This window comes from Mytilus californianus, unplaced genomic scaffold (assembly GCF_021869535.1).
Source record: "Mytilus californianus isolate M0D057914Y unplaced genomic scaffold, xbMytCali1.0.p SCAF_7, whole genome shotgun sequence".
Classification (NCBI taxonomy): Eukaryota; Metazoa; Mollusca; class Bivalvia; order Mytilida; family Mytilidae; genus Mytilus; species Mytilus californianus.
This window is the reverse complement of record NW_026262723.1, coordinates 32,116,383-32,139,545: the sequence shown is the minus strand read 5'-3', so window position 1 is coordinate 32,139,545 and position 23,163 is coordinate 32,116,383. Positions and strand designations below refer to the sequence as shown.

The following is a 23,163-nucleotide window of genomic DNA, read 5'->3' as shown; positions in this document are numbered from 1 at the left end:
GAACTTGAATCAGGCCGTTGGTTTCCTCTTTTGAATAGTTCTACATTTTGCTATGTCGCCACCGTGACGTTTAATTGCTCACATCTACGTCATTTGGTCACTTGTGGTTATTTGTTTCATATGGAATTATATTTCGTCTACTTATTTTATAATGCACTTCATGAATATACCTTGGAATTAAATATTTATGCTTATTTTTAAGTGTTTTCAAAATATTTTTGGTTAAATTTTGCTTATTATGATTTGTTAGGAAACACATTTTTTATGAAGCTGGGAAAAATTGATGGAGCTCACTCATTTGTTAATATGGTGCATATTTACATCAACACATTTGGTCGTGAAGAAATTGATACAAAAATATATTTTCACAACTGCACTGGTTAGAACAAGATCAAAGTAGTATTGCAGTATGAACTTTGATCAGTAATGACAAGTAGATATTATGTCACAATATTTTACTCGGAGTGATCATATTAAAATCATGAGCACAGCAACAATTTATGAAAGAAAGTTTCAAATTTTCTTTTCATAAAATCAAATTTTTATGAAGTTATTGAATTTTAGTTCATATTAAATGTTGAGTATGTAATGGTGATAATTTTTTGAGTAACATTTTGATTTCATTTCTATCAACTTCTAAAAGATGTATTCGATTTTTATCAATGATAATATTTACAGAATGAATAGAAAAAGGAATTGCTTCACTAACTCATAATTTTAGCCCTTAAGATCTGAAAAATGTTCACTGCGATAATGTTTTGAAAATTTTGAGAAAACTCGTGTTTAAATGTCCATTTTTTCAGTTAAAAAAGATTTTCACCAAATGCATCGTTAGTGATGTATTTATAACGTAGGTGAATTTCTTTAAAAACCTTGTAGCATTTTGATTGGCATAACTTATAACAGTTTGATGACAAATTAACAGTGGCGCCACCCCTCACCAAAAATATCTTTGCTGAAATTTACTTTGTTTACAATATTTACTCAATATGCTGAGATGCAAAACTACAACCCTACAACCAGGGGTGGTTTCAGATAAAACTAATATCAACGGACTTGACCCTGCTGGATAATTGAATTTGTAGAAACGACAGTACTGCTACTATGATTCATCTTAGAACATCAAATATCCAAAACCTCTAAGTCCTAAAAAGTAAATAAATTTAAAAACACAAGACAAACGAACTTTTAAACAAAAAATGTTCCTTGGAACTAAACTAAAACAACGCTTCCTTATTTTGTGCCTCGTTCGAACTCTACACAAATAATTTAAATTATTCCTTTGTGTGTTTAAATTCTTTAAGTATGCTTTAGCTTTCTGTTCACTTATGGAGGTAATTTAAAACATTACCTCTAACTTTTGTAATTTTTATTTGCCGTCACTGGAAATCGGACCTTCTTCTTGAAGTTTGTTATATATGACTGATATCGAACACGACAACGAACACTCTCGGCTAGCAATGGGTTGCAATAAAGATCATGTCTATTTTATAATTATGAGTATGATATATAATTTATATCATTGCGTGCCTTCTGATACAAAAGATTTCAATATTATATGAGAGAAAATAGTGGTCTATATTTAAGGAAGTATTCAAATTTATATGTTATCAGCCAACGCTTTAATGAACCTCAATCAAACACTTGTTTTTTGACATTTAGACATTTTTTTACATAAAAAAGTAATAGAAAAATTCAAAAATGGCTTTAAAAAAATTAACATTATAAATGAAAAGTTTCCTAGATTATTGTTGTCACTATCATGACTACATTACCACGAAAAATCAAATAAATCAAATTAACAAAATGCACATTTCCTTTGAAACTACTTAATACGCTTTCTCAAGAAATTTTCATTGAAGGTTAATCGATATTTTTGTGTGTTATCGATTTGTCTCATTCGAGATAACGAATTTAACCAGATATCACGAATTATAAAAATCTGTGATCGCGAATTAAAAAAGTATGTAGTTACTAATTCCTCAGATTCGTCATCATAAGTTTGATCCTTGATAACGAGTTATAATTCATAATAACGAATATTGAATTTATGATAAACCTTTTAATCCGTGGTTGCGGTTTTTACAATTCTTGTTCTCTATTGAAAATATACTGTTATGAAGTCCAAAATGGGCATCGATTTCCGTAAAGTACAATACTATCTGCCCAAAAAGATAAAGCATATGATTCAATGAATAAACTAGACAAATAGGATACAACTCTGAATTCATGAATATAGCGCTACAAGCATTGAATTTGGTAAACTATGATGTTTAAGTACAATTTGAAATTTTGTCTGAAAGACACATTAGATACCTCACCAGAAAAGATAAAACATTCTGTCAAAATTGGAAAATTTCTGAAAATCTAAATTTTGCTAAATTGTACACTATTGATATATATTTCAGAATACCCTGCATTTATATAAGTTTTAGTTTGAAAAACTATAGGAGGAACTACCTGGACAAACCTTGCACCCCGCATGCACAATTTCACTTAAATGACCAAGTTTGACATTTTCAGGCTGTCTTTTCTGTAAAATTTTAAGAAAATCAAATACCTGTTAATATGCTTAGCTTTTAGGTGTGGACAAATATATATTCAGCATAGTATAAACGTTCAAGCTTTTAAAACTGTAGTAAACCAGAAATAAAACTATGTACCCCTCATGCCTAATATTATAAAAAAAAAGTTAAACAACCTGTTATTTCTTAGTGAAGTAAACCAAAATCTTGACAAAAGGAAACATTTTGTATACAACTTACACACTACATAAAACAAAAGTTCTACCTTTTACACTGAGGGAGAAGTTTGGAGGACAAATTCGGTGACCCGAATGCCTAACATTGCAAAAAATGATATAGTTTAAAAACCTGTCACTTGTGGAAAATTGTAAGAAAATCAAAATTCTGACAATACGCACAATTTTTAGATTATTATTATAGCTCTTATTTCATATCTAATGCAAAGACCGTATTGCGGTTTATTAAACAGTTTTTTAATGCACCCACCTAACATACGGCTAAATCATATATCATTCGAAAGCATATCATCTGTACTATCTTTTTTGCCCGGTGGTCAAATATTCGTACGATGCAATTTCTGTCAAATCACGATGAAAGGTCAAGGACGGACAATTTTTTAGTTTACATGACGTCAATATTATGCATCTTCTGTCTTCTAAATAATAAAATTTTGTATGCAAATTATGATTTGTTTTAGAGCAGATCATATTTGTCAAATGTCAAACGCACTTCGAAATATTAATGACGTTTTTTTTTTATAAATAGTTCCTTTTTCCTGAAATTCCGGTGATAATGATAAAAATGAGTGGTAACCAAAATATTTGTCTGCGATTCAATTGTTAATCACCAGAAAACCAAATAACATATTTCATTCAGTCCTAAGAAAGTTTTTGAAATCACAAAATTACTGCAATCACGCTACTTGCTAATAAGACAGCCAATCATGACAGCCAATACAGTTACCAAAAATACCACCATCTACAAAAAGATAGCTTTTTAGCTGTGCTACGTTAAAAAATATTTATGTAGTAAACTTTAGATTGAAGAGACACATTTAAATAAATTCAAAAATTTTTGAAGGAAATAATACATGCGGGATGCATGCTTTTAAGGGGAATTTAGGGAGCTAATGTTTGATATTTCAATATTGTAATTTAATTGCCAGCCTGTTAAAAACTCGTCTGTCTTTTCTTGTTATTTTGTTTGTAATTTCACAATTATCATTAAAAGAAATAAAGGACTTGTATATAGATATTAAGCTAGTCCCAAACAAACTGGATACACCAATAGATAACTACATAATGAGAAAGCTAATTGATGAAAAGTTGAATTTCAAATATTTCTCTTAAACAAATTAGAAAATGTGTTTTCTTGGTTACCAGGAATAGATAACCTTAGTTATATTTGGCAAAACCTTTCTGAATTTTGGGTACTCAATAGTCCTCAACTTCGTGCTTTATTTGACCTTTTTAACGTTTTTATTCGAACCTCATTGATGAGTCTATTGTAGACGAAACGGGCGTCTAGCGTACAAAATGTTAAGCCTAGTATCTATGAGGAATTTATTTACACCAACTTACAATCTATATGTTTTAATTTGAAAATTCTAGCAATTTTGCAATAATTATGGTAATTATTAGACTTCCTAAAAAGTTAAATTATTACATATAAATAATAAAGCTATAAAGAAGGAAAATACTGTGTAGGTGTCACAGCAACAATTCAACCAATCATCACCAAGAACGTTTTGTAAAAGTAAGCAACCAGTGACAAAACATATTAAGCACATTTCATATTTCTGCGTCAAGCCCTCTGTTATTGACCTGGCAAGGATGTTTTGGCGATTTTCACACGTTCGCGTTATTTTTCTAAGCACACACGTAAACAAATTGGTTTCCAAAACTAGTTGGTTTGAAGTAATGCCTTATTGAAAACTAAATTAAAAAGAAACCCCTAAAACTTTATTCAAACAATAACATGAATAAGTAGAATCGGTTTTGTTTTAAATTCCAATGCTTTGCATGCTATAATCTGTTCGTTCGGTTTTCTAATGGTGCTAAGTTCTCATAACTGCAATAAGTGTCTGATATTAGTTGACATAAAACAAAAACATACAATATGGTATGTTTATAAATGTGAGAAAACAAGCGTTAAAAATGAGAACTTAAAAGCAGGACACTAATGGTGAATTTGAATTGCTATTGAACTCTATTTGAATGTGTTGATCATAAACAAAATCCCTTCATGTACAATCTCCATATGTGCTCTTCAAAACGTTGAACTTCACTAAAATCTATCAAGCGATGTATACGTAGGAGGAGTATTGCTCATTACCAAGTGTTTTAGACTAACGGATAGACATATGAATGGAAAGAACATAAACAAATAAGCGTATGGTAAGATGATTTTATCGTTCGATAAACACATATGACACCATAACCATTGCGATAAAAGTAGAACAGACAAACAACAGTCCTCAAAACACTACACTGAAATATACGAACACTACCTTAAACCGGTGGTGATTGAAATTGCTCAGGAGGGGTCTTCAATCTTCCACGATATCAATTTTCATTCATATTTGATAAAACAACTAATTTATTTTTCCCGGTCGTCAATGATTCGTCCTTAGCAATTTTTGTTAAATCAAGGTCAAAGGTCAAGAATAAACATTCCTAATTTTCGCAAGAATAAAACAAAATGCCCTTTGCTGGTTCTTGTATATATTTTTCTAAAAATCATATGACCATAATAGAACAGATCACCATAGCTCCAAATCTAATGCATATTAAAATGTTAATTGCGCAATATTTACAGAAAATTGTAATCCTTTAAAAATCCTTCAAAAAATGATAAAATTGCGCTGAAAGCATAATATTTCTTTATGTATCAATATGTTTATGTCACAAATGAAAAAGATTATCGTTTATAGGTTAAAGGATTTTTTTTTCGTCATTTTTAATTACAATTGATTTAATAATGGTCAGGAATCAGCCTTCTAATGAAGATTTTGCAGTTGCCATGAATACCACCATCTGCAAAATAGGGATCATCTTGCTTTTCATTGTTTAGATATCGATAAACATTGATTGCTGTCAATATCAGGAGAATATTTTAGTATATTTAAAAAAGGGGTAGTAAAAGTGATTAAGGAATATACAAGGTTTATACAATAAAAATATCTTTTTTCGATGTCGAAAGCGGAAGACATATTTAGAAGTTTTTTTTCTCGTTCAATATTCGAATGAATACTGTTTGCACCACGCGCTGAACAATCATAAATCCGGCAATTGTTTTATGTTAGCACATTATTACATACTATAGAAAGTACAGACAATAAGCTATCGAATGATATATAATATATCCGTATGTTAGGTGGGTGCATTAAAGTCGTTAACTAAGCGACTTTTTGAAAAATGTCACTCGCCTAAAAGCTAGTGTCAACCAATTACAACTTCTTAATAAATCATGTTGTCCAAGACTAAAAGTGTATAGCATATGCTCCTACATTTAGCTTAGTTTAAACATGTCTTGGAGAACATGGTCTATTTATAAGTTGTAATTGGCTTTGAACAGCTTTCAGTTAATTTGAGTACTCGTATGTCTGTGCTTTGTGTCTACTGTACATGTTTTTATGTTTTTTTGTTTTTGTGCCGCGTACCGATATCTTGAATAATGCTACTTGCAACTTATTTGAACAGATTGGTTTTTTTTTTGGGCGGACACACAACTGTTTCAGGTTAGTTGAGGGTTGACAAACATTTTGAACCCCATCACATTCTTCATGTGCCTGTGCCATGTCGGAAGCTTGTAGTACTGTGGCCGTTGTTGGTTCATTTCTGTCATTTTTGTTTTAATTGTTTTTTTATAGATAAGGCCGTATTTTTTCTCGTTTGAATTGTTTCACATTTTTCATAGACGACTATACAAGAGGGACAAAAGATACCAGAGGGACAGTCAAACTCACAGATCGAAAACAAATTGACAACGCCATGGTCAAAAATAAAAAGACAAACAGACAAATAGTATATAAACTATACAGACAAACTATACGGTATGGGTATTTTCTAATTGCTAAAGGCCGTTTGGTCGCCTATAATTGCTTACCCCCACTTTATTGATCTCTGGTGAATAGTTTCATTGGCAATTATACCACATCTCCTCATTTTAATATCTACTATAAAACATCCCCAACTTGGGTATGTGAATACAAACGAATGAAATACACAAAACAAAACATAATGCACAGAGTGTCAGATGCACTTAACTGTCATACAAATGAGAGGTTAAGCTAGCTTTAAAACCAGGTTTAATCCACTATTGTCTAAATAAGGAAATGCCTGTACCAAGTAAGGAATATGACAGTTGTTTTCCATTCGTTTGATGTGTTTGAGCTTTTCATTTTGCCAATTGTTAAGGAACGCTCCGCTTTGAATTTTCCTTGGAGTTCGGTATTTTTCTTGTTTTACTTCTTAATATACATTGTAATATTGTTATAAACAGGTTGGAGACAACCCAACAAAGAACTTTTTTCAGGTGCAAAAAAGTGTTAAGTTGCCGTTAACAAATGATAACTGTTTATTGAGTTATGTACACATTTTTTTTGTATTTTTGACTTCAAATACAATTCAACATACATAACAAAACTATTTTACCTTATTAAAAGTTCGATAACTCAATGCCGAAACCGCCGACTATGTGGAAAAGCTTCTTCTGTCCTGTCTATTATAATTCTTTTAACTTTTATATTCTATGTGTTTTTTTATACGATTAGTATAATCAATTACATGAGTAACTTGACTTTCAATATTGTAACTGCTATGAAGCCGATATACGTTTGCGTAGGATATTTAAACTTACCATAAAACTGCAACCAAAACGAGCAGAAGTCCCCCAAGAATGAAGAAATTTATTATATGAATTTCAGTTAAATCCGAAAAAAAAGAATTGTTCTTGTAGGTTTATGGCATAATATTTACTTCCTTTGTATCATTAAGGGTTAGGTTGGTAATATGTATTTTGATAACACACTACAAACAACATTCTGTTCCCTGAACATAATCACGACAGATCACATGATAACGTGTTTTTAATAATGTTGTCAACGGATAATCGCTTAACAAGTTAACCGTCAGAAGGACCGAATATCGAATACCAAAATCGCTAACCGGTTAACCAGCCCTTTTTTCAATTCTAATAGATTTGGTATAAACTAGTATTGAAATCTTAGTATATGTAAGAGAATGATAATCCCTTTCTTCATGATTAAGTACGAGTGTAAGCGAGTACTTTTTATGAAGAAAGGATAATCATTCTGTTACAAACTTAGAATATTGCAAAGTGCTCAAGGCTCAAGTTGAAATCGTCCCTTCGTAAATTTTACGGACGCCATCACGAGTTGGTTGACCGTTTGGGAATATCTGTTTCACAGATGATGACGGATATGTTTCAATTGTCGTAACTACAATCTCGCCCCTTTCCTCGAATGTGACCTACCGAATTAGACATATCACCGGGTTTGTACTTACATGAACAACACGACGGTTTCCAACTATGGAGCAGGGTCTGGTTAATTTAACGGAGCACCGGTAATCACCTCAGTTTTTGGTGGGGTTCGTGTTGCTCAGTCTTTAGTTTTCTATGTTGTGTTTTGTGTACTGTTGTTTGTCTTTTACTTTTTAAGCAATTGCGTTGTCAGTTTTTTTTCGACTTCTGAGTTTGAATGTTCCTTTGGTATCCTTCGCCTCTCTTTTTAGAACACATCTTAAACAAAGAATTATGTTTCGATATGTTTCTTATTAATTTACATACTGTTGTAACATGAAAATAGTTGATTTAAAAAAAAAGAAATCAACACTTTATAAATTGCATGCGTCAGAAAAGTTTTTCTGGATTAACCTTCATCATTAACGATCAAAGCCAAATATTTGAAAGTCAAGGATGTATAAGAACACATGAAGAGCTATATAACCAAAGGAACCCTAAAAAAAATAGCAAAAAAACCCATCTTGATCGACGTTTGTCTGAGGGAGTTGAAACCTTAATTAAAATTAAAAATAATACAAGACTTACAAAGGCTAGAGGCTCCTGACTTGGGACAGGCGCAAAATTGCGGCGGGGTTAAACATGTTTATCAGATCTCAACCCTCCCCCTATACCTCTAGCCAATGTAGAAAAGTAAACGCATAACAATACGCACATTAAAATTCAGTTCAAGGAAAGTCCGAGTCTGATGTCAGAAGATGTAACCAAAGAAAATAAACAAAATGACAATAATACATAAATAACAACAGACTACTAGCAGTTAACTGACATGCCAGCTCCAGACTTCAATTAAACTGATTGAAAGATTATGTCTTCATCATATGAATATCAGGCACAATCCTTCCCGTTAGGGGTTTAGTATCATACCATCATAACATATATGAGAAGAACACAACCCGTGTCATGCCAATAACTGGTTTTTAAATAAATGTGTTTAGTGCCGATGCAAAGACCCTATAAGTGAATCAATATTAACGCCAAAATGTGCAATCTTTAATGACCTGACAACAGTATCGTAACTATATCCCTTCTTAATAAGTCTATTTAAAGGTTTTGTTAGCTTCAGAGGTGAATACTGACATTTTTGTGCTTTATAAAGAATATTTCCATAAAAAATTGGATGTGAAATACCTGAACGTGTAAGAAGTCTGCATGTTGAGCTATATTTACGAATGATGTTCTTATACCGATGATAAAATTTAGTAAATGTTTTGACTAGTTTGTATAAATGGTTTGTTGATATATCTTAATCGTTTACACTATAACTATTAGATATTTGTTCTAATCATATGTTATGTATAGAACGGAAAATGAAGAAAGAAAAAATTAAAAAATATATACATCTGGCCGATCTTAACCATCTATTTTTACCGTTTCATCAGATCAAATGTACTTTCAAACAGGAACAATACATTGATTGGAGGAATTCGAACCATTGAAAATCTATCTGTCACGTGTTGACATTCGTGGATCTTCCTGTATGCAAACATGGATACATGATACATTATTTATTCGATTCAAATGACTAGTCAAGGAAACTTTTGCAGTTGTTGCCTGTTTAAAATAGACATTTGTTTGAATAGATATGATATACAGTATATTTTTTTACATCACTGGGTCGATACCACTGCTGGTGGACTATCAGTCCCCGAGGGTATCATCAGCTCAGTAGTCAGTACTTCGGTACTGACATGATTTATAACAAGCTTTTCTAAAATTGTCCGTTTATAAATTTTGAAATTATAAAGAAACTTAGGTTTCAACTCCCTCAGGCAAAGTTGACCTTAGATGGATTTGGCTATTTGTTTTAGGTATTTTTGTCATATCGCTCTTCAACCGTTTCGGTACTGATACATCCCTCGGATTTCAAATGTTTGGCTTTGAGCGTTCCTGATGAAGGTTAATCCAGAAAAGCGCTTCGGACGCATGAAATTATTAAACGTGTTGTTTTCAATTTTTTACATCACTGGGTCGATACCACTGCTGGTGGACTATCAGTCCCCGAGGGTATCATCAGCTCAGTAGTCAGTACTTCGGTTCTGACATGATTTATAACAAGCTTTTCTAAAATTGTCCGTTTATAAACTTTGAAATTATAAAAAAACTAAGGTTTCAACTCCCTCAGGCAAAGTTGACCTTAGATGGATTTGGCTATTTGTTTTAGATATTTTTGTCATATCGCTCTTCAACCGTTTCGGTACTGATACATCCCTCGGATTTCAAATGTTTGGCTTTGAGCGTTCCTGATGAAGGTAAATCCAGAAAAGCGCTTCGGACGCATGAAATTATTAAACGTGTTGTTTTCATTTTTTTACATCACTGGGTCGAAACCACTGCTGGTGGACTATCAGTCCCCGAGGGTATCATCAGCTCAGTAGTCAGTACTTCGGTACTGACATGATTTATAACAAGCTTTTCTAAAATTGTCCGTTTATAAATTTGAAATTATAAAGAAACTAAGGTTTCAACTCCCTCAGGCAAAGTTGACCTTAAATTAATTTGGCTATTTGTTTTTGATATTTTTGTCATATCGGTATTCAACCGTTTCGGTACTTATACATCCCTCGGATTTCAAATGTTTGGCTTTGAGCGTTCCTGATGAAGGTAAATCCAGAAAAGCGCGTCGGACGCTTAAAATTATTAAACGTGTTGTTTTCAATTTTTAGAGATAAAGTTTTCAATTAAATGAAGGAAAAACGTATGGACTGCATAGAGTTAAGGATCGCGAAAATTCAAAATGCCATCGCTTGATAGCAAATTTTGCCACCGTATGCCTTTTTAGAAAATATTGTGATGGAAAAGCTTTTAAGGTTTTAAAGATATTCTTCTGCAACGAGGAGTCTAACCTGTGATATTGATCTATAATATGTTAAGAGCATTAAACCTTGAAAGACAAGAAAAATGTTCAACCAGCCTTTAATTTTACTCTCCTCTATACATTTTAAGATGCCATGAGCATTTCAAGCTAAAAAATGATTATCAAGAAACAAATGCAGAGAAGATTTTCAGTGAACAATTAACATCCATAAGAAAAACCATCAGTAACAAAGGATCGATGACAATCAACGCAACTATTAACAACAGTCCACAAAGGTTCTACACAGAAAATAGGACCCAAAACAACATTAACTAAATTGACTGCGCTTATAAAGACCGGGGAAAAACTATGGTGCCAAAAACATTTCTGCACTTTCTGCTTCATTATTGACCAATTATGGACTCTGTAAAAATTTAAATGTCTTCTTTTAACTTTCCAGGGATATCAATCGCTAACAACTTATTAGCTTTCAATGATATGTTCTTAAACTTTAAACTGGTATTACTATTTTTTCAAAATATTTCAAGATAGCGGAACAGACAGCAGAGTTGTGGTTACAACAAGAGGAACATATCGATATTATACGTTCATTGGTTCATTGTAAGCAAGAACCTTCACTGTAGGAAATCATCTCAAGAAACGCAAATTCTGGCATTGGAACAATTTTTGAAACAGCATTTGCATTATATAAGTATATACATCAATGTCTTACATTTGTTATAATTAATAATACATATGGGACCATATTACTATAATTTTTGGTCTTTCAATTAGGATTTTGTTAATTGTTTTTGCTAGACAGTGTTTGACAGCTGTTATTACCTAGTCTTATTTCATGCATTAGCGAGGACAGCCTGACCCTATCCAAATAATGAACCGTCTTAAATCATTGTCCATATCATTTAAACGTATTGAATTATAAATATGATATATTTGAAATGTTTGATACATTAAAATAATAATTCAGAACAGTAGGATATTATAAATATTACCAATCAATCTACCAATCTACAAAGCAAATAATCAATAAGAATTAACAAAAAATCCATGAAAAATGACAAAATCAAATGTTACGCTATATCAATCATCGGAGGAAAGGGACACGACTGTCATATTCCTGACTATGTACTGGATTTTCTGGAGAAAATGATGGGTTACACCTTGTTCTATGGCTAACTTAACCTCCTACTTGTATGTCGGTTATTTATAGTTCCGTTAAATTGACTTAATTGATTGAGCAACCCAAACAAACACAACTGAATAATGTAACAATAATTAGGTCTAAGGATCCAGATTTAAAAACTGTGTTAACATAGTTACGTCACAAACATACAACACAACTGACTATAAATTTCAAACAAACAAACAAACATATAAATCTGACAAAGAAGCCAACAAAACAAAAGGTTTGCAGCTGACTACATATACAGCAATTAATTCAACATAGTCACTCAATTGTAAAATATTCAGTTAGATGTCATCTACATTGTCCATTTGTTTTTTGTTTTTTTTTAACTAAATTGAACTTACTCTTTCATTCTGTCCTGAAGCTATGAATGGAGAATACTAGTGTTAAGGATAGAGAAGTCAATTGATTTTTGATATACCATTTCAAGAGGAAAATGACTTAGGTGGTCGTGAAAAGATGTAAGTACATTGCCTTACGTGATTCAATCGTTCTATATAAATGATTAATGATAGTGAAGAATGACTCATAATTTAGACTCGACAGTATTTCTCAAGTTATTACATTAACTTAAGTAGTCGTTGAATTTCTTTTACATATATATCATTAACATCTGCAAATATAATATTTAAATTTAGAAATTGCACCTTTTTAACAACTAATGTTGAAATCAAGAGGCTTATTTTTCAGCAATGTTCCCGAAATTATAACAATGCGTTCATAATACAAGTCAGCCGACTTTCTTGTTTAAGACCATTTTTTCGTAGGGCAACTTTAAAATCTAAGATTTGCTAACCTTCATTAACATACCGATAACGATTTTCAAGATATCTTTTAAATTTATCATAGCTTGCGTACGCTGCTTTGTATTGGTGGAAAAGGGACTTTAATTACAATGCCTTGAATAGACAGAAAATCTTTCATAAACTGGTTGACGGTTAAGTAACCAGTTGCTGGACAAAATGTCGGCTTGTTTTTCGATTATGCAGAACATACCTCATGCATATTTTGTATAGTTGTTCTCCTTCTTATAAAGAACTAATACTTGTCATTCGGAGTACATCCAATCCATATACGGATATTTCATTTTTGTATACATCGTGTTACCTAACATGACGTTCTTCAAAAGCTTTGAGTACACATCCGTGGTAAAATATGAATATTATTATAGGTCAGCTGATCGGCAAAGTTATGATTTGCTTGGGGTGTTCCAACCATTCTCTAACGTCGTATGCGTTTTATAAATGAGTTACCCGAGGTCAGAATGTGTAAATGACGACGTAAGAATATAAGCATTCTACGGGAAAATGCACGAATATGAAACTGAAGTTGCCGTAAAACATGCAAGATAAACATTTAACTTGATCTAAACTTTTGTTAGTATGTTATTGTAAATCTTTAAGCATTTCACTAATGCCTTTTTCCTTGCCTTTTCCGTTACTGTTTATAGTCTGTTCAATTAAGTAACTGCAAATATTTGCCTTCACCAAGAGCACTTCGAGAACATTTAATCTCTTTGATTTATGATAATAGAATTTAAACCTAGGGGCTTGCACTTATATTGATTTTACCACGGATTGGTCTTTAATGCCGTTTTGTTTTATCTCGCTAATGCTCCGGTTAAAATATTCAAAATCAGTTTTTTCTTGGAGTTATGCCCTTCGAATGTTACTGCAACAGTTTTTCAGCGAACTACTCTGAAAACCACACAATAGAATTATATGAAACCTAGTAGTTTATGTGGACATAACATGTAGATGTGAAAATCCACAACAATTTTTTATCAGGACCTAGACTTTTGTAAGAGTTAATGAACTTATGAATCTGGTGAGATTTTTTTTGTAATTGCAGTATTATATGGGGGCGTGGGGTATGTACCAAGCACGGCTTGAAACCGATACCACCTGGACAATTCAAATTTGCTTTTAAAAAATGTGGTTTGGAGATACTGAGAAATTGTATTATTTGACGCGGTTAACTAGACACCGTTCATTGAGAATAGAACAATTTAATTTTAAAATGGAAAACAAAAACATATATAAGACAACGCAAACAGATAAAATAGACTATTGGTTGAAAGGGCCCCTTTAATCAACAGCGATAAATAGTAAAATAACAAAAATACCGAACTTCGAGGAAAATTCTAAACGGAAAGTCCCAAAGCAAATGGCAAAATCAAAAGCCCAAACACATCATACAAATGGATAACAACTGTCATATTCCTGACTTGGTAGAGGCATTTTCTTATATAGAAAATGGTGGATTAAACCTGGTTTTAAAGCTAGCTTAACTTCTCACTTGTATGACTGTCGCATAAAATTCCATTATATTGACAACAATGTGTGAACAAAACAAAGACATAATAGGTTAAAAAGGTCAAAAATAGAGGTACAACAGTCAACATTGTGTTATAATCTTAATAACTATAAAAACAAACAAATGTGTCAACAAAGAAAAACAAAAAGGCATATAGACAAAGCACATTAGCAATACGAAAGACATGAATATAAAAATTTACCATAGCACAATAACACAATGACGGGATGTACAAGTACCGAGCCACGTCAAATGGACACCACCAAAAATAGACTAAACGGTAAAAGAAATAATTTACAAAGACAAATAAAAGAATACTATAAAGCCTTATTAAGATGATAAACAACGTCAGTACCTAGAATCTATACTTCAAAACCATCGTATATTATTTGTGAAGTTGATACGGAATATTTATCAACAAGGTCTTGGAATCTCCCGATGAACTTTTTTAGAAAAAGGACGAGACGTTCTTTGACATACCCCTGGTTCATCCACTTTCTGCTCAGACACTGGTGACATTTTACAAAGTCTGAGTAGCAGCTGCAGGTCTTGAATACCGAATGAGTTGGGAAATGTATATCCCATATGCAGTTGAAGTTGGTATATTGATACTAAGGTGAAATTGATAATATCAAAATTAAAATCGTCTCGTTTGTCATTGATTCTGGTAGTGAGATGACCGCGTGTGTCAAATTCGAGGTATAAGTCTAAAAATGAGGCAGAAGAAGTTGCGTAAATAAAGACGCGTAAAAAGGATTGGAATTAGTGATTATTAGTAAGTGCCCTTTTTTGTTCCACCGCATGGTAAATACTAGAAGTAAAAAAGTAATCAAATACAATAATCAAAACAAATCAGTCGGTTATAAGTATATATGATAGCGTTATTCATAAAGTACAAGAATCTTTTATTAAGACCATGATTTGTTTAAGTAACTACTCACAAATAAGAGAACAAATAAGGGATCCTCAGTCCAGTAGGCTTCTTTCTGTTAGCTTCCTTTTGTGAATTAAACACCAAAAACCATTACAACAAGGTCCTTAGGTGACTTGTTGCACATTATCTTTTGTTAAAAGCGACACACTTAACGACAAATCTACCAGTTTTGAAGGAGTAACACGATACTAAGGAAAAGTTGAAAGCGTGGGCAGCGGACACTCTAAAGAGTCATAACACAGGTCAACGTTAGAGCTTGTTTTGATCCCGGTTTAAAGTATTCAAGCTTTAGTTCATTGTTTTAGATGTTCTCCATCTAGCGTATACCTGAATAGCAGCTCCAGAACCGTGTTGTTACAGTTATGTTTAATTAGTTTCAATGTATTTCTTGTACCTGTTGTTTCATGCACATGTGCTCATTCATTACATATCCTTTTTTTGTTAAGTCTCACTTAAAGGATCAAATTTACAGTTGGTTACTAATTATTTTAATCATATATCAGCATGAGCACAGACATTCAGTATTTTTTACGAAGACAGAAAATGGCTGGGCGTCAGTAGCATTTCAAATACAGGTCTTTTGCGTTATTTTACCAATAAAAAGAATCAATTCACAAGGGCTAGCTAGTACTTTCTGTTTATAAAATATGAGTATCTTTGATTCTTGATTTTTTTTTTCAATTAAGTGAATATCTAATCAAGTAAGTTGGAACATTTCAAAAGTATATCTTTTAGAATTATTGACACTAATATTCTTTGGGGCAAAACATAATAAGAGTACAATCACAGACACCTATTAAAATATACCTTACTTCGGACAGCCAATTGAATAAAGGGAGATGGAGGATAAACTTCAATGAAAGTGTAACCAACTGACACATATACAACATGCCGTGTGTTTGTTTATTCTACATTGGCTAGTGGTATTAAGGGGGGGGGGGGGGGGAGGGGGTTGAGATCTCACAATACATGTTTAACCCCGCCGCATTTTTGCGCCTGTCCCAAGTCAGGAACCTCTGGCCTTTGTTAGTCTTGTATGTTTTGTTTTTAATTTAATTCATTTATATGTTTCGGAGTTTAGTGTGACGTCCATTTTTACTGAACTAGTACACATTTTTGACGGGGGCCAGCTGAACCCCGCCTCCGGGTGCGGGATTTTATCGCTGTGTTGAAGACCCATTGGTGTCTTTCGGCTGTTGGTCGGGTTGTTGTCTCTTTGACACATTCCAAATTTCCATTCTCAATTTTAACATGTATGGCAATAGTATAACATGTCTTTTTATAGCTTGCCCTTAATTGAATACAAATTAAACTTGTATATTATATTTATCTTTCGTTTTTTTTTTATTTTTCAATAGTTTGTTCTTATGTTGTGCTGTTGCATCACTACCCAGGTTAGTAGAGGGTTGGACGTCCCTAAACATGCCATTTACTGAATGTGAATTTCTCAAGAGAGAAGCCTCTTAATCAGTGTTTATCATATTTATTTTTGCTATTGTTGCTTTGTACCTGAATCAGGCCGTGGTTTTTTCTTTTGAATAGTTTTACAGTTTGTTATGTCGGGACCTTTTACAAAGACCTATAATAGCTCACATCTACGTCATTTGGTCACTTGTGGATATATGCTTCAATTGGAATCATATATAAAAAAGAAGATGGGGTATGATTGCCAATGAGACAACTCTTCATGAGAGATGTAATGACACAGAAATTAACAACTACAGGTCACCGTACGGCCTTCAACAATGAACAAAGCCCATACTGCATAGCCAGCTATTAAAAAGACCCCGAAATGAAAAATATAAAACAATTCAAACGAAATACCCAATCTACTTATTTTATGTTGCATTGCATAAATATATCTTGGAATTACATATTTACACTTATTTTCAACTGTTTTCAAAATAAAATAGTTACATTTTAAATGACTGGAAAATATTTTTAGTTATATTTGGCTTATAATGATTTGCTAGGAAACAAAATTTCTTTTTTTTATGAATCTGGGGAAAAATTATGGAGCTCACTCTTTTGTTAATATGGTGCATATTAACATATTTGGTCGTGGTGATTTGATACTAGTAGATAGTATGTCAATATTTTACTCAGCTGTTCAATATCACTGATATCAAACAAATCAACGAGCACTCGAGACTATCAATGGGTTGCAATAAAGATCATTTCTATTATATATTTATGGGTATGATATATGATTATATCATTGCATGTCTTCTAATATAAAAGATTTCATTATTACATGAGGGAAATGGTGGTTTATGTGTTTGAGCTTTTGATTTTGCTATTTGATAAAGGATTTTCTGATTTGAGTTTTCACTGGAATTCCGTATTTCTGCTATATTTCTTCTTTTACATTTAAGGAAGTATTCAAATTTGTATATAAATAGCCAACGCTTTAATGAACCTAAATCAAACATTTGTTCGTTGACATTTAGATATTTTCTTAAATAAGAAAGTTATTGAAAAATTTGGAAATGACTTTAAAAAATAATATTGAAAAGTGTCCTAAATTTTTGTTGTTACTATACTAGCAAGAAAAATCGAAAAAATCAAATATACGACTCACCAAATGGACATTTTCTCAGAAACTACTGGATATGCTTTCTTCGGAAATTTTTACTGAAAGTTAATCGATATATTTGAGTGCTTTTGTTTTGTAACATTCGTGATAACGAAGTTAACCGGATATCACGAATGATAAAAATCAGTGATCACGAATTACAAAAATATTTAATTACCAATGTCTCAGATTCTCCAAAAATGACTAGTGTAAAACCATTCAAACAGAAATCCAACGGTCTAATCTATATAAAAAACGAGAAACGAGAAATACTTCTGAACTACATCAACAAACGACAACCACCGAACCAGGTTTCCGACCATGGACAAGCGCAATCAAATGCAGCGAGTCTAAACGCCCCAACAGGCGCCGACCCTCACCCAAACCCAAAACAATAGCTTAACATCACAACATAGATTGACACACTATGAAATATCTATAGAAATGGCCTAACTCAGTCAAAAGACATATTAACAAAAACAAGTAAACACACTATAAACGAAGAAACTTGATCCATGACACAATGTAAATATGAAATTAATATAGAAAAGGGGCGAGATGTAAAACAATATCAGAAAGACAACCACAACCTTGGACAAAATGCAGCCAAACAAAATAAGGCACACAGATAAATAATAATAACTCAGTAGTAAGGAGTACATGGAGTACGGAAATATTTTTCACAAAATAAATAAATTTGTTGTTCATAGTTCAAGAACATAAGTGAACATTTTTCGCCATACTAAATACTCATCAAAGGTGGTATACATCAAAAACAACGAGACGTGACACAACACAAAATAAGCAAACACTAAATAACAAAAATGCACAACAAATCGTAAACTAAGCATACTATAAACTTTCAAACCTGTATTATAACCTTGCAAGCCTGAAAACTGTAGTAAGGCGGACAAACGATATACCCCTCATGCCTATCATTAGCAACAAAAAACAAAGTACAACATCTTGTAATTTTCAGGAATGGTAAATAACAATCTCTACAAAATACAACATGTTGTATTCAACTTACACACCACCTAAAACAAAAGTTGTACCTTTTCAACTGACGGAGATCTTTGACGGACAAATTAGGTACCCTATATGCCTAATATTGACTACTTCAACAGTCTTTCAAATATTCATGTATTGACATCAAAGCAATACTACATGTAATTTGCATTTGTTTTTATAATAATTGTATATGAATTATAATGGTTTATTAGCAGTAAAAAACGGACAAAGACCAGAAAACATAAGTTTCGCCTTATGTCGTAGTATGGGCATAAACAACTAATATGACAGCAACAAACGACAACCACTGAAATTAAGGTTACGGACTTTGGACTGGTTGTGTCGAGTTCAAACATGATTGCGAGTTCTGAGCACCTCCTTTAACATTAGACTGTGGAATAATCCACCAAGATATAGGAGTAGGTGGAAAGGGTATTGGGAGACAGGGAGAAAGGGGGCGGGAGAAAGGAGAAAGGGGGCGGGTGAAAGGAGAGAGGGGGCGGGAGAAAGGAGAGAAAGGGCGGGAGAAAGGAGGGAGAACTATCAAAGGGAGACGAACTTTAATGTTGAAAAAAAAATAAAGAGGTAAAAAAACGAAAAAACTGGATACTAAATGTTCTAATTAATGGACAAATCTTTGAAGAAAGTCAACATTTATATTTCCCAAACCATTTTTGCCATTTTCGATCATTGATCATCATTTCTAGAAATCATCCTTTCAAAACGGTATGTCTATGGGTAGAGATGGCATAGGTTTAAAACCAGAACTAAGCTTTGATCCAATTAGGAAAGTTCTTGTGGGTGCAAAATTTGATATAGATGCTAATTATGTCAAGAACAATCCTCATCCAGATGAAGCAGGTATAAAAACACAAAAGATTCTATGATTAAAGATGCTGACACTCTGGTTTTAACTGACTTCACAAATTCAGTAAGTCTTCCAGTCGGACTTGACTATTCACAATATATACAGAGTAGTGACTATGTTAAAAATCCGGTAGAAAAGAGGGTACAAGAAGCACAAATATGTTCTTGGTGTCTCGAACTGAAAAAAGAAAGGGGGAAAGTTGTTGGAGATGTCAGTATTTGTTGTAATCGAAGTTGCAAAGCATGCAGTGAGCTGGGACAGGTCTGTAATCAGTGTGAAATAAATGGCCAGATTTCTATACTTCCGCAATTACGAGCATGTGAGAGATGTATCGAGTACAATATCAAGTGTAATAGAATGGCCGTGATGGTTGTTATTCACGATTGTGAACAGAAAAACAAAACCGCAATGGAAAAAATAATTGATGCCAAATTGAGGGTCGACAAATTCCAGAATTAAGTCTAACTGGTGTAGGTCTGGATGCGGTCCATATTGGAAAATGTCTAGCAGGTCGTTTGTCAAACTGGTGGCTCTTAGTTGACAATTACCGAATAAATTTGATCATTCTTCGAATGTTAAGACAAACACAGACAATAATGGGTAAAGGATCGACAGGCAACTGCTGCAATTGCCGAAATAAGTTCAGAAAAAGTCCTTGACTGTCTACACAATTCAGATAATGACGTGGTCGTTTGCACTGTCGTTCCGGAAAAGTACAGAAAATGCGATGACAATCATCCAAGCATTTTAAAGGAACCAGTAGACATATGTCTTTCTGATGATCCGTCCGTATTGTACGTTGCTGATCGGGTAGGAGTTATATATTCAGTTAGACCCACTATCCAGCAGAGGTCAAACAGTTGGCAAAAGGTCTGAGCACACCCAGTTCGATTATGAATTTAGATGAGATCCTGTTCGTGTGTGAAAGTGGCAAAAACAAAATAGTCTACATAGACCATAAAGATACTCTGAAATTGGACATATCTAAATCAACCAAAATAAATCTGTGTGAATATGCCACGTTTTTGGAGATAACAGAACCCGAAAAAAGTAATCTGAAAACCCTCAGACAAATTATCAACAGGAGAATAGAGGCGGCAGGTCTTCCAAGAGGCACAAAAGACACAGTCAGGTTCTTGACATTGGCATTGACGCTGTTGTACCTACTAAACTAGTTAAAGTTGACAAAGATTTGTTCTTTGTAGCAGATCAGAAAACAAAGTTAATCTTGCAGGTTTCTGTGAAACGAAAAGTTGCTGCCTATGGCTATGACCTTTTTGGAACAAGTTTATACTCGATTAGTGTTCCAGATATGAGTGGATATTTGGGATTAGCCTACTGTTCAAACTATCTGTACTTAGCCGATCATACAGCTGGTATTCTGCGCCTAGAATTGGATTCAAACACAGTCTCTGTGATTCTGAAAACTGGTACCAAAATCTGCAACCAACCACATGGAATTGCCATAGTTGGAACTGAATTAATATACTCTGACGTTGGGAAAAGAGCATTATACAAGATTAAAGACATTGAAAATGTATCACTTAACCAACCTGATGTTGTTTTGTTCGCTGGGAAAGGAGAGGAAGGAAATGAGGATGGTCTTGGTAAAGATTGCCAATTTCGCAACCATCAGGAATATGTACTGAAGGCAACACTCTGTTTGTTATAGACTCTGGATCGAAAAATATCAGACTTGTAACGTCTTTGTCACCAATGCACAAATATCTGTCAGTACTCCAGTACAAGTCATTTTCTGTGCATACCGAAATATTGGGAAGTGGTCATAGCGATGATATCAGGATGTCAATTTCTAAGTTGAAAGACGTTGAAAGTTTCTTTGAAAACTGCACATCTGAGGTCAAGACACTTTTACATTTGAAAATTAACTGCTTGCAAGGACCTCATGGCGTACCAGCCTCTAAAACAATACAGTCAGTTCATATGCTTCGAACAATGTTGGAGTCTCTTTCCCAGCAAATTACTGGTATAGAATCAAAATACTTGGAGAGATTTGATATTAATTCAGCTCTTACAATAGTTAATGAACAATTGCACAGTATGTTGCGGTTAAAAACAGAAAAACCATCAGTTCGTGACTGTGTAAGGGATTTTCTCAGAGGTCTTGTTGAGTGTGTTAAGAGAGTATCGCTTTGTGGATATCATTATTTCACATCAAAGAAAACGTCAGGGTATGAGAGTCCAAAATAGTATCTATCCCTTGAAAAGTTTCCAAAGTTTCAACGTGACAAGCCGTCCAGTGTCTCTAAAGAAGACGTGAAACTATTAAAATTAAGAATGGAAATGGGGAATGTGTCAAAGAGATAACAACCCGACCATAGAACAGACAACAGCCGAAGGCCGCCAATGTTTGAATATAGGGAGAGATATGGAAAAGGAGTACGACATCGAAGCGTAAGAGCCGATATAACGAAGTTTGATGCAGGTACGCTGCCTCTCAACATGTACCAAAACAATATCCCACCTAAATATGCATCGATAGATCTGTCTGTTACCGACATTAGAATCAACGAAACAGCTGAAAACCGTCACTTACAGAACCACGCACAATTGATCAATTGCAAAGTTCAAATGAACCCGCCGGACCAGTGTTAGACTCTATTTATGATGAAAATGATTTGGTGGCGGTCATGTTGGATGACCAGTTGTCTCTCGGAAGTCTCACTGAACGTGTTTTTGAAACTGACAAAGTGTGCAAAGCGATTCTGTATAAAGAGAATGATGGCCTTGAATTTCATAAAGACATGCAAAGAGATATACCACCTAATTGTATATTAGAAAGTGTAATACCCCCTTTGTTACCTGGTCAGGTTGTATATACATTAGTTGAGGAGATTTACAATAGGCTGACCAGCTCTCTTCAGACTGATACAATGACGATCAATGAAAAGTTAGCGAGACGTTTGAGGAAAAGGAAATTGTACTGACTGTACTGAGCTGTGAAAGGACGAGACGTGGGAGAACTGTTAAAAAACCAAGACACTTGACGGATCTCTATTAATTCTGTACATATTATATTATATTTTATAGCAAAACTTAGACAAATATTTAAGGCCAGATATATGTACACAGGTTCATTATTTTTCTTGTCTTATGCCTTCACATGTGGGTATCTGTTTCCTCTAAGTATTTGGCGATCTTCTACAAATTTAAAAAGAAGGGATGCTGACAATGTCAGAGAGATACACTCCATCCTCTAGACAATATAACATGTACTTAACGCGTTTTCCAGGTCACCTTAAAATATTTACGTTATCCACTTGACCATACAAAGTAAGGTGTTCTCGAGGACAGGGAAAAATAGAGATGACACAATAAAAAACTATGTCTAATTTCATGATCCTCATACATGACCATACATATCA

At 33.4% G+C, this 23,163-nt stretch overlaps 1 protein-coding gene across 2 annotated transcripts in view; it reads right to left on the bottom strand.

Moving 5' to 3' along the window:
- LOC127709948 (uncharacterized) overlaps positions 1–23,163 on the bottom strand; it is a 67,788-nt gene that overhangs the window by 23,069 nt on the left and 21,556 nt on the right. The gene's annotated exons all lie outside the window — the stretch shown is intronic.